At 35.7% G+C, this 11565-nt stretch overlaps 1 long non-coding RNA gene across 1 annotated transcript in view; it reads left to right on the plus strand.

Moving 5' to 3' along the window:
• LOC140609121 (uncharacterized) overlaps nt 1-10610 on the plus strand; it is a 31916-nt gene extending 21306 nt beyond the window's left edge. The window contains exons 3-4 of the long non-coding RNA XR_012011076.1: nt 193-397; nt 10386-10610. This is a non-coding gene — a long non-coding RNA (uncharacterized lncRNA). The remainder of the gene's footprint in view (nt 1-192; nt 398-10385) is intronic.
• The last annotated feature ends 955 nt before the right edge of the window (nt 10611-11565 follow it).

The following is an 11565-nucleotide window of genomic DNA, read 5'->3' on the forward strand; positions in this document are numbered from 1 at the left end:
GAGTAAAAGGAGGATGTTATGATAGTTGACATCCAAGTGAACTTCACCTCCTGCTATTCACTTGTGTAGTTCCCCTTTCCATGGCATGGGGTTGACCTGTATAACCAACAGTATAGAAATAATGGTGCATGATTTCTGAGGCAAGGTCATACAATCAAACAAGATCATGATTTCTGCCATGTTTTCTCATAGATTACTCATGCTTGATGAAGCCAGCCCTCATGTCATTATGACACTCAAGCAGCTCTTGAAGAGGAGCTGAGGCTTCCTTCCAACAGTCAGCACCATGTTAGTGAACTGCCTTGGAAACCAATCATCCAGGTCCCAGTAAGCCTTCACATATCTACTGACATCCTGACTACAATCTCATAAGAGACAGTCAGTCAAAACCACCCAGGTAAGCCATATCTGAGTTTCTGAGTTTGTTTTAAGCCACTATGTTTTAGAGTACAGTTGACTCTTGAGCAACATGAGAGTTAGGTGTGCCAAACTAACCCCCTAGGAAGTAAAAAAATCAAATAATTTTTGACTCCCCCCAAACTTAACTACTAATAGTCTACTTTTGACCAGAAGGCTCCTAATAACACAAAAGGTGAAGTGACACATATTTTGTATGTGATACATGTTACATTTTGTACTCTTACAATAAACTAAGCTATAGAAAAGAAAATCATGAGAATACATTTGCAGTACCCAACTGTATTTCGAAAAAAAATCCATGTGTAAGTGGACCCGTGCAGTTCAAACCCATGTTGTTTAAGGGTCAACTATAATTTCTCATGTATATTAGATAACTAATACAGATTTCTTTAGGTATTTTCTTTTGTATGTATTTATCTCTTTTGTTTTTCTTTTTGGCTGGTAGAACTCTGAATATGTTTTAAGGTGCTTATGAATATCAGAATGATTCAAGATGATAACATGAATAAAAGAATTGGTAGGAGTATGCTCTGAGTGACTGGAAAATTCAGGGAACTGAAATAAAGATGGGAAAGTTGATTTTCAAAAACAAGTCACCTATTTTATGAAAGTAATGAGAAGTTCAGCATAGATGTAGACTCTATTCCATCTTGAGATGAAGACAGGAGTGCCTGAAATTACTCACTTCAGATCAGTTCTTTTTACTAAATCCTCTATGTGTGCATTACCCTGTATGTTGATATTTTTACCTAGATAGTCCAATAGGTACTTTCCTTATCCATAAGAAGATATTTTCTATGATACATATACTTTGTAGGATAAATAGTGAAAATGTTAACTTCATTCCTCACAAAGGACAGGAATCTGCTAAGTGATTCATTAAATACACATGTAATATTTCATAATGAAACAAATACTTTTACTTTTGGTTATCTCCATATTTTTCCCATAGGGATTGCTTATTATTGCCTTTAACACATCTACATTCACCATGGCATCAGGGAGCCATGTGCATGAACTCTGTAGATCCTCTTTGCTGTACAAAGGTCAAATGGACTTATGGCAGTGCTCTGAAGGGTGTACTTGGCAGTTAGTCTAACAAAAGGAGTGAAAATGCAGTAGAGATAAGATTACATAGATTGGGTTTGTGATCCTGTATAGATTCTCAGATTCTGTAGTAAGCTCTTTGAAATGTATCTTCAGGGAGGGTATGTTCACTTTATTACATTTATCAACATTGTTTGAACATAATCCATTTGTAGGGTACTTCTTTTTCTTAGAGCATTCATTTTAGAAAGTTTGAAATTGTATACACCACTCAGGCTATTACAATAGGAGAGAAAGACTGAACTCAGCTCTGCTGAAACAAAAGGCAAGAGGATTTTTAAGTGATGGGGTGAACTAGAGAAAGGCACAGGGGACATTAGAGAGAATGCATGTTTGGTAATAGCCTGAGTAGCGTGGTCTTTGCTTAACTTTGGCACAGGTTTTGCTTTGGCACTGGAAATCCTGTTGTCATCTGGCCTTGCATGCCAATATCAGTGAAGACAGAATTGAGATGGAATTTTTAAAGTCTATATCTTTGATGTTAAGAGAAAACCAAATAAAATGCTCAAATAAATATTTAGTTGTAAATTGGGGCAAAATTTACAGGGATCGGGAAATTGAATGTGGACATTATTTCAAAATGATAGTGAGGGCAGCCTGGGTGGCTCAGTGGTTTAGCGCCACCTTCAGCCCAGGGCCTGATCCTGAGACCCAGGATTAAGTCCCACATCGGGCTCCCTGCATGGAGCCTGCTTCTCCCTCTGTGTGTGTGTCTCTGCTGTGCTCTCTCTTTCTCTCTCTCTCTGATGAATAAATAAATAAAATCTTAAAAAAATGATAGAGCAATAATTTGGTCAAAAAAAGAAAACACAGGGACGCCTGGGTGGCTCAGCGGTTGAGTATGGATATGGATATGATCCTGGGGTCTGATTAAGTCCTAAGTCCTGCACTGGACTCCTTGCAGGGAGCCTGCTTCTCCCTCTGCCTTCAGTGTTGTTAATTTATCAACTCCTGGTAACTTTTGTTAACTATTTCCTGAAAAACTAGGGCAATTAATACAAATGAATGCCTGCCTTTTTTCTCCCCAACAAACTCCCCTTTTGGTTTTCTTACATGTATTGTAATACAAAGACGCTCTTCTTATAGTTATTCTATTTAAAGTACTTAGACATAGTGAACTGGTGCAGCCACTCTGGAAAACTGTGTGGAGGTTCCTCAAACAGTTAAAAATAGACCTGCCCTACGACCCAGCAATTGCACTGTTGGGGATTTACCCCAAAGATACAGATGCAGTGAAACGCCGGGACACCTGCACCCCGATGTTTCTAGCAGCAATGGCCACGATAGCCAAACTGTGGAAGGAGCCTCGGTGTCCAACGAAAGATGAATGGATAAAGAAGATGTGGTTTATGTATACAATGGAATATTACTCAGCCATTAGAAATGACAAATACCCACCATTTGCTTCAACGTGGATGGAACTGGAGGGTATTATGCTGAGTGAAGTAAGTCAGTCGGAGAAGGACAAACATTATATGTTCTCATTCATTTGGGGAATATAAATAATAGTGAAAGGGAATATAAGGGAAGGGGGAAGAAATGTGTGAGAAATATCAGAAAGGGAGACAGAACGTAAAGACTGCTAACTCTGGGAAACGAACTAGGGGTGTTGGAAGGGGAGGAGGGCGGTGGGTGGGAGTGAATGTGTGACGGGCACTGGGGGTTATTCTGTATGTTAGTAAATTGAACACCAATAAAAAAAAATATCTTTAAAAAAAAAAAAAGTTCACCTTCAAAAAAAAAAAAATACTTAGACATCTTTTTCTCATTCCAATAAGATTAATGGTTCTCCAACTTAAGCATGCATCAAAATCACTTGAAGGGCTTGTTAAAACGCAGATTCCTGGGCCCCATCCCTAGAAAATGATTCAGCAGATGTTGTGACTGTGTTAAATTAGCATTGCTACTTACAGCCTGGGGCTGAGCTGGGGTGTCAGGCTGTCTGAGTCACTAGTCAACAAAATACTACAAAGGAATTGACTTAATATTCATAACTCCTGGAGGAAATTCATGGTATATGTGTAGGGACCATGAGAAGGGGTCAAGGCAGGGTACAGGCAGAGAGACTGGTGGGATGTGGGGCACATGCCTTTATTAGGGTCTGAGGGTGGAGTGATTTGAAATTCCTGGATTAAAGCAAAATTGGTCAATTCAAACCAAAAAGAAGAATGTTTTGGTAAGCTTCATGGGGCATTTACCTGAGAGGTGCCCAAGGGGAAGGCCCTGGGATGTGGAGGAGAGTGCTTAACACAATGATAGCTAAGAGAGTCCTATTAGGAGCATATTTGTTCATGACTCTGGGCACTGTTACCTAAGGCATGCACTCAGGCAGTGACTAGTTTGAGTTCAAGGTCCCTGCAGGCCATTTGGCCACACAGGATGAATGCCAAGGCAGCACTATCATAGATCCACTTAGCTAAACTCTTAACAGTAGCTCTAAGCTGAAACCTGAGAATTTGCTTTTCTATTCAGTTCCCAGGTGATGCTGATTTGCTTGTCCCATAGTCCACATTTTGAGAACTATGCCTTTAGATGGTATTTATTGAGTAACTGACATATAAGATGAAGAAATTTGTGACTCTACCCTTCTCTTTATTCTTCATTGCTTTCACTTCAACTTTTGTTAACTGTACCATTACTTTTATGTTGTTAATATTTACAGAGAAAATGAGTGAGAAATATCAGAGAGTGTGACAGAACATGAGAGACTCCTAACTCGGGGAAAGGAACAAGGGGTGGTGGAAAGGGAGGTGGGCAGGGGGTTGGGGTGACTAGGTGACGGGCACTGAGGGGGGCATTTGATGGGATGAGCACTGGGTGTTATGCTATATGTTGGCAAATTGAACTCCAATTAAAAGAAATTTAAAAAAATATTTACAAAATTGCATTATTTCTGGTTATTATAAGTATGCTCTGTCCTTTGCAAGTTGATTCAAAAATTTGAAAACTAATAAAGTGATAGATGATCTGCAGAGAAGAAAACATATGCCCATGTAACAGGATCAGAATCATTGGTCAGAACCTTTCTCACTCCCACTTTTGTCTTCAAATACAGATTCTAGCTTTGCCCATTGAGCCTCATTTCTTCTTCTGCTTTCTGAAGACATTCAAGGGTTGCAGGACTAGGTTTGAGGGCTTTATGATGCAGATACTAGAGGAAAGTAGAGAAAAGTCCTAAGATCAAAGGGTGTGCTGGGGAATGGGTTTTGGGGTGAATAGAAAAGAATAGAAATAATTTCATGTGTAAGGGAATTAGATGGGAGAGTTCATAGGAATTTAAAGTATTCTTATCTGTGTAATCCTTTAATGATGGAAGAAATGCAAAGATAGGTTCTGACTGTGGCTTTTTGCTTTTCTTTTTAAAGTCGGTCTTTCTGTATCTTTTATTGATGAAAAGGTCAAATAATTTTTATCTCTTATTTTGAAGTTCCAGACCTTTAATAAACACAATTTATATCCTGAAAATTTAGCTTCTTTATAAAGACCCTCCTCACAGAGAATTCTGAATTCCTTTTCTTCTATTTTATTCTAAGGAAGTTTTTAAAATTCATAAAAAGATTTTTTTCTCAGATATTACTATTACGAAAACATAAAACAGGCAATTGTGGTGTAATATATTGGGGACTATAATCTGTGGTCTCAGGATTCTTTATACTCCTTAAAATTATTAAGGATCCCAAAGAACTTATAAATCATAAAATTTAAAAATATTTATATATTTAAAAATGGCTGGGTGCCTGGGTGGCTCAGTGGTTGAGCATCTGCTTTTGATTCAGGTCATGATTCTGGGGTCCTGGGATCAAGTACCACAATAGGCTCCCCACAGAGAGTCGGCTTCTTCCTCTGTCTATGTCTCTGCCTTTATCTCTGTGTCTTCCATGAATAAATAGATAAAATCTTTAAGAAAATAAAAATAAAAATGGGTATACTGAAACTATTATTGATTAACATGAATACTGTTTTTTTAAAGATTTATTTATGTATGTATGTATGTATGTATGTATGTATGTATGTATTTATGAATGATAGACATAGAGAGAGAGAGAGAGAGAGAGAGAGGCAGAGACACAGGAGGAGGGAGAAGTAGGCTCCATGCCGGGAGCCCGATGTGGGACTTGATCTTGGGACTCCAGGATCGCGCCCTAGACCAAAGGCAGGCACTAAACCGCTGAGCTACCCAGGGATCCCCAACGTGGATACTGTTTTAAAAGTTAACTATTCTTCTAGCATAAAAAGTTATTAGAATAGCATTGTTTTACAATTGTATAAATTGCTTTAATGTCCAGCTTAATAGAAGATACCTGTATTCTCATACCTGCTTTTGCATCAGTCTGCTGCCATATATCATTTGGGTAGAAATAAGTAAAGAAAATCTGCTTTCACATTTGTAACTGGGAAGAGAGGGATATTTTAATAGCCTTCTAGATAATTGTGAATATTCCTTTCTTAATGCTACACTGAAAGTTACTTTATAAAAGGTAGATTCTTAAAGGTTGGTTTCAATATGGAATCTAAAACTATATCCTATTAGTTTCCTATTGCACTGCAGCAAATTACTGTAAACTGAGTAATTGATAACAGAAATCTATTCCCTGGAGGCCAGAAATCTGAAATTCAGGTGTTAGGTAGGTTGCATTTCCTTAAGAGGCTCAAGGAGAGAATCTGATCTGTGCCTCTTTCATATTCTGATGGTACTGGCATTTCTTGATTGGTGACCTAATCAACCTCTGCCTCTGGGTCACATCTGCCTTTGCCTAATTCTTATAACTATTTTCATTGAATTTAGGTCCCATTCACATAATTCAAAATAAGCTTCCCTCAAAATCCTTAATATAATTATATCTTTGACATGTAATTCATTCTTTTTTCACTAAGGTACAGTTTCTGGGGATAAAGAATAGGACTTACCTTTCATGGGGGCCACCATTCAGCTAATGACATATCAGTAACCTGGTCCTACTCTATTTCATTAAAATTCATAGCTTTATCTTGCGATCTGTATTGTCTTTTACCACACATGATATTATAACATCATACAATAGTCATTTGGAATATACTCATTTACCAAGTTAGGAGGATCTTCCAAATATTGATAAATTTTATTATATAGTGTAAAAAAAACCCACTTACCAATATCACCATAAAACTCACCAATAATGTCTTTGAAGATTGGGAACATGCATGGTGGCAGATAAAGTTTTTCTAAAATTATCACTTTCACTTGAAAGTTCCAATTTTATCATTGGCTGCAAATCTAGTCAGCTCTCTTTTTTTGAAGTTGACAGGCTCACTTTGTTCATTGTTAAGAATGTTCTACCAAATATCCCCAATCTGAATAACTATCATTTGTTTTCTGTCATTCTTTCAAGTAAAAATAGTGTTCTGTAAATAGTAGCTAGTTTAGCTCACAAGTCAAACCATTGCATGACTGCTTTTCCTAAAGGCAACCATCATACTTCAGTATGCAGAAAAGAACTTTAGGTATAATTCTCCCTTGTCAAACAGTATTTAAAAGATATATACCAAAGAGTTGAGATTTAATAATATTAATAATTTCTTCTGCTTCAAGGATATTTTTAAGTGGAATTGGTTTTTTCCCCTTATTTTTTTGGTACTGTGAGTGTGTGGGAGTGGAAAATATGAATACTAGTAAAGCTTGGTGCCACTTGATTCATGTGGAAATGTCAGCAATTTTACCCATGATTGCTCTTGAACCATCAGTGAAAATATCAATGTAGTGAAAGAAGACAAATAACATACAAAAATAATTAAAATACTTTCTACCTAACATACCCCTAAAAGGTCTAGGGAACTCTCGAGAATTTCTATGTTGAGGTCTTCTCAAACTCCTTTGTATTTACAGTCCAGCTCTTTTAGAGTTAAGGTTTGTGATACCTGCAGTCTTTTTCTTACAGAATTATACTCTGTATCATCAATAGCATCAATGATAGAGCATTTCTTTAAAGGATGCTCTACTGTATACTCTGCAATTTCCTTCCAAGTTTGATATCCACTCAGTATGTTTTGATGTTGAACTTTTCAGGTTATTTTCAGAAAGTGTCAACAGAAGGATTGCAAACAAAAAGCAGGATGGATATTACTTGCTCAAATACTTCCAAAGTTGTTTGTGACTGAATAGTTAAGGGAGTATAATTGTCTAGTCATGCTACTAGGACTGAAAACTGAGGTCATGCTGTGCAAGCAATGATTAACATCTTTGTGATATTGAATTTTATATGCATATATATGGTGTATCTTCCTGTTCTAGCTGCTTTTGTGCCTTTCAGGAGTATATTACGACTTTCCTCATGAAAGCTTCGATCATTTCTAAGCTTGCAGACATACACTATTATAATGAGATTCTCTCTTTCATTAAATCCTCTAATTGGTTTTGTGTTGTGTGTTTACATACTACATTTCTTCAAAGAAAGATTTAACATCATAAAGATACTAATATTCTATAAATTAATAAATTTAATGCAGTTTTGATAGAGTTACCAGAATTACCATATAGTTTACTCTCTCTGGGTGTAAATATGCTAACTGGTACTTGCATTTGGAAAAGCAAATAAGCAAGTACAGCCACAAATGTCCTAATAAGAAGAGGAGTAATATGTGGGGTGAACTAGCTCTATCAGATACTAAAACATGTAAAGATTAAAATAGTGTATTATTGATAGCTAAAGAGAAGAGAACAAGAAAATCTATGAATAGAGCCTAATCCTTGTGAGATTTTTTTTGGTAAAGTTCAGTATATCAAATCAGTGGGGAAAAATATGTTTTTTAATAAGGGATCCTGGGATAACTGACCAGACATAAAGAAAAGATAAAATTCAATTCATTCTCACACTACATATCAAGATAATTTTCAAATGGACCAGAAGTGCAAATTTAAAGAACAAAATGTACAAACCTACTGGAAGGAAATCTGTATATCTGTATATCTGTATATCTGAATATTGCTCTGTAAACTGGGAGTAGAGAGAACTTTATTGCTTCTGCATTTAATCAGAGTTCAAGGAAAAGCTTGTAAATTTGATCATTTTAAAAAATGGAATGACTAAAGAATTATAAGCAAAATCAAAGATAAGTAATCAATTAGAAAAAATTTAAATTTATTTCAAAAATAAAGTTGATAGGACAGAGTTTCTAAAAATAGAGACAGAAAATTATATCTTTAGAGGAAAATGAAAAATGAGCAGTTTATAGAAAAGGAGAGGAAAATGTCTTAAACATGGAGGAGTCTTAATTTTGCTCCCAATAAGTAAAAGGCAAATTGAAACTACAATGAAATTCCATTTCTATTAGATTGGCAAAAATTCCAATTTGGCAACATACCTTTGGATCAAGCCTGTGGGGAAACGGGTGTTCTCATATGTTGCTGGAGGGAGTACAAAATGATAAAACTATTATGAAGAGAAACTTTGTGTTATAGTAAAATTATGGATGATGTTAATTTTTGGCTCAGCAATGCCTCTGAAATCTGTCTCAAAAATACCTAGGCAAATATGCAGAAAGAATATTTGCATAGGATTGTCAATCTTTCTAGTCCCCTTTGATGGGATATTTGGGTTTCAGATATTTGTGTAAAACACTATTACATCCACACAATGAAGTTTTGAATAAAAGTTATAAAAGAATGAGGAACTTATCTAAATAGTGCTATAGAATAAAGCAATATGTTAGAAAAAAACTGTGTCATGTATTATTGCTTATATATATATATTTAGATTTGCAAATACATGTACACATACAAGCCAACATATGATATGTACATCTATGCACATACACATGTATAAATGAATATATAATGTGTAAACATGTACATTATAGAAAAATATGTATAAAAATATACATATGTAAATATTTGTTTTTCCTTATATTAAAAGGATGAATGACTAAATCAGAACATTTTCAAAGAAACAATATGTGGAGGGCATATAAATAGAACCTGAACTGCCTGAATATAACATATTTTATGGGTTTGACTTTGAATCCATTTAAATGTGTTTAGTTTTACATAAGCTTAGAAAATTTATACAAATAATACAAACACAAAAGCATTATATAAAATAAAAACAAGATGAACTAATGAACCTAATTTTGACCCAGTACAAGTATATAAATCACATATAGAAGAAATATAACTGATTTAAATTCTGGTAAATTTACTTCAGACACAGGATTATATTTTATGGAAAAAATTAGATAAGAATTTTTTTTAACCAATTGTGCTATTTGTTATAATACTGAGATTGTTATTCTCTTAGTAGAATAAAATGACTAAGGGATATGTTAATACTACAAAGAAGCCAAAATTTTCAGACTGAGGTAAAAATAAAATGATAATCTAAATTTGAATAGGAATTACTGGTATGAATTCATACTTCTTACTGCATTTTCTCTTTTAAGAAATGCATATTATCTTACTTTGTCTGCTGAAAGCCCTAGAAACTGTAATGGACTCTCTAGCAATAAGCACCCATAGTACTTAGAATACCATCTCTAAATACCATTCCTTGTTTTTAGAAACCAAAATATCTTGAAGAAATGAGAAACTTGAGTTTAGAGAAGAAAAGCTAACAAAGACTTGTATTTCAAGATGCCTGGATAGCTCAGTGGTTGTGATCCTGGGGCCCAAGGCATGATCTCAGGGTCCTGGGATCAAGTCTTGTACCAGGCTCCCCAGAGGGAGCCCGCTTCTCCCTCTGTGTATGTCATTGCCTCTCTCTCTGTGTTTCTCATGAATAAATAAAATAGAATAAAAAAATAAAATGGAATACTTATATTTCTGTTTTATTCTCCTTAGGATGTACTATTTTTCAGTCATATTGATTTATATCTTTCTTCCATTTCAGAAAATACTCTGGCTTTAGCTCTTTGAAGATTTCCCCTTCTCCATTCTTATCTTCTATAATTCCAGCAAACAGTTGAAGATTTTATTTACTTATTGGACATAGAGAACATAAGTAGGAGGAGTGGCAGGCACAGGGAGAAGGAGAAGCAGGCTTCCCACTGAGCATGGAGCCCAATGTGGAGCTGAATCCAGAGGACCCTGGGATCATGGCCTGAGCCGAAGGCAGGTACTTAACTGACTGAGCTATCCAGGTGCTCCAACAGCAGACAAATATTTGGTTTCCTCATTCTGTCCTCCATATCTTCTAAATTCTTTTTACATTTTTTAATCTCTTGATCTCTCTCTGGTTTCACTGTAGATAAATATTTCATATGTGTCTTCTAGCTTACTAAGTATCCTTTCTACTCTCTTTCCTGCTATTTTAAACATTCATTGAATTATTTATTTTAAATTCATTTTCTGTAATTCATTTTTCAAATTTTGTGTATTCATTTGTTAGTTTCTTGATTTATGCTGATCTTTGCCATTGTCTAGGTGGCATGTTCATGTAAACATTTCATTCATGATTCCTCTAAATGTCGGGATTGACAATTTCAAAATCTTTAAGCCTTGTTGGTATTAATTTTTACTTGGTCTTTTATTTTTTGTTTTTTGGTAGATTTAATTCAAAATTGTTGGAAGCCCGGGTGGCTCAGTGGTTTAGTGCCACCTCCACCAGCATGAGTCTGGAGACCTGGGATCGAATCCCATGTTGGCTCCCTGCATAGAGCCCGCTTCTCCCTCTGCCTGTGTCTCTGCTTCTCTCTCTTTCTCTTTCTCTGTGTCTCTCATGAATAAATAAATAAAATCTTAAAAAAACAAAAACAAAACAAAGTGGTTTACCTTCTTACATGTGTATAACAATCTTTGTAAAGTTATGCATGTTTTCTACTTCTGGAAATTTTGCAAGACTACTACATATAATGTTTTTGCTCCTTACAGGTTTTGGTTTCAGAGCAGATAGTCAAGACTCTGCTTCCCTTCTAAAAGTTAATATCTGCAAAACTGTGTTGCTAGAAGACTTGGCCTCTGAGGTTCTGTGCTGCTTCCTGCTGCCATCCATCTAGGCCAGCCCATTCTTCCTTAATCCCTGCCTCTCTGACTCTGAAGTACTGACCCCATTTTTCTTTCATTGTCCTCTG

The sequence above is a fragment of the Canis lupus genome, chromosome 18 (assembly GCF_048164855.1).
Source record: "Canis lupus baileyi chromosome 18, mCanLup2.hap1, whole genome shotgun sequence".
NCBI classification, from domain to species: domain Eukaryota; kingdom Metazoa; phylum Chordata; class Mammalia; order Carnivora; family Canidae; genus Canis; species Canis lupus.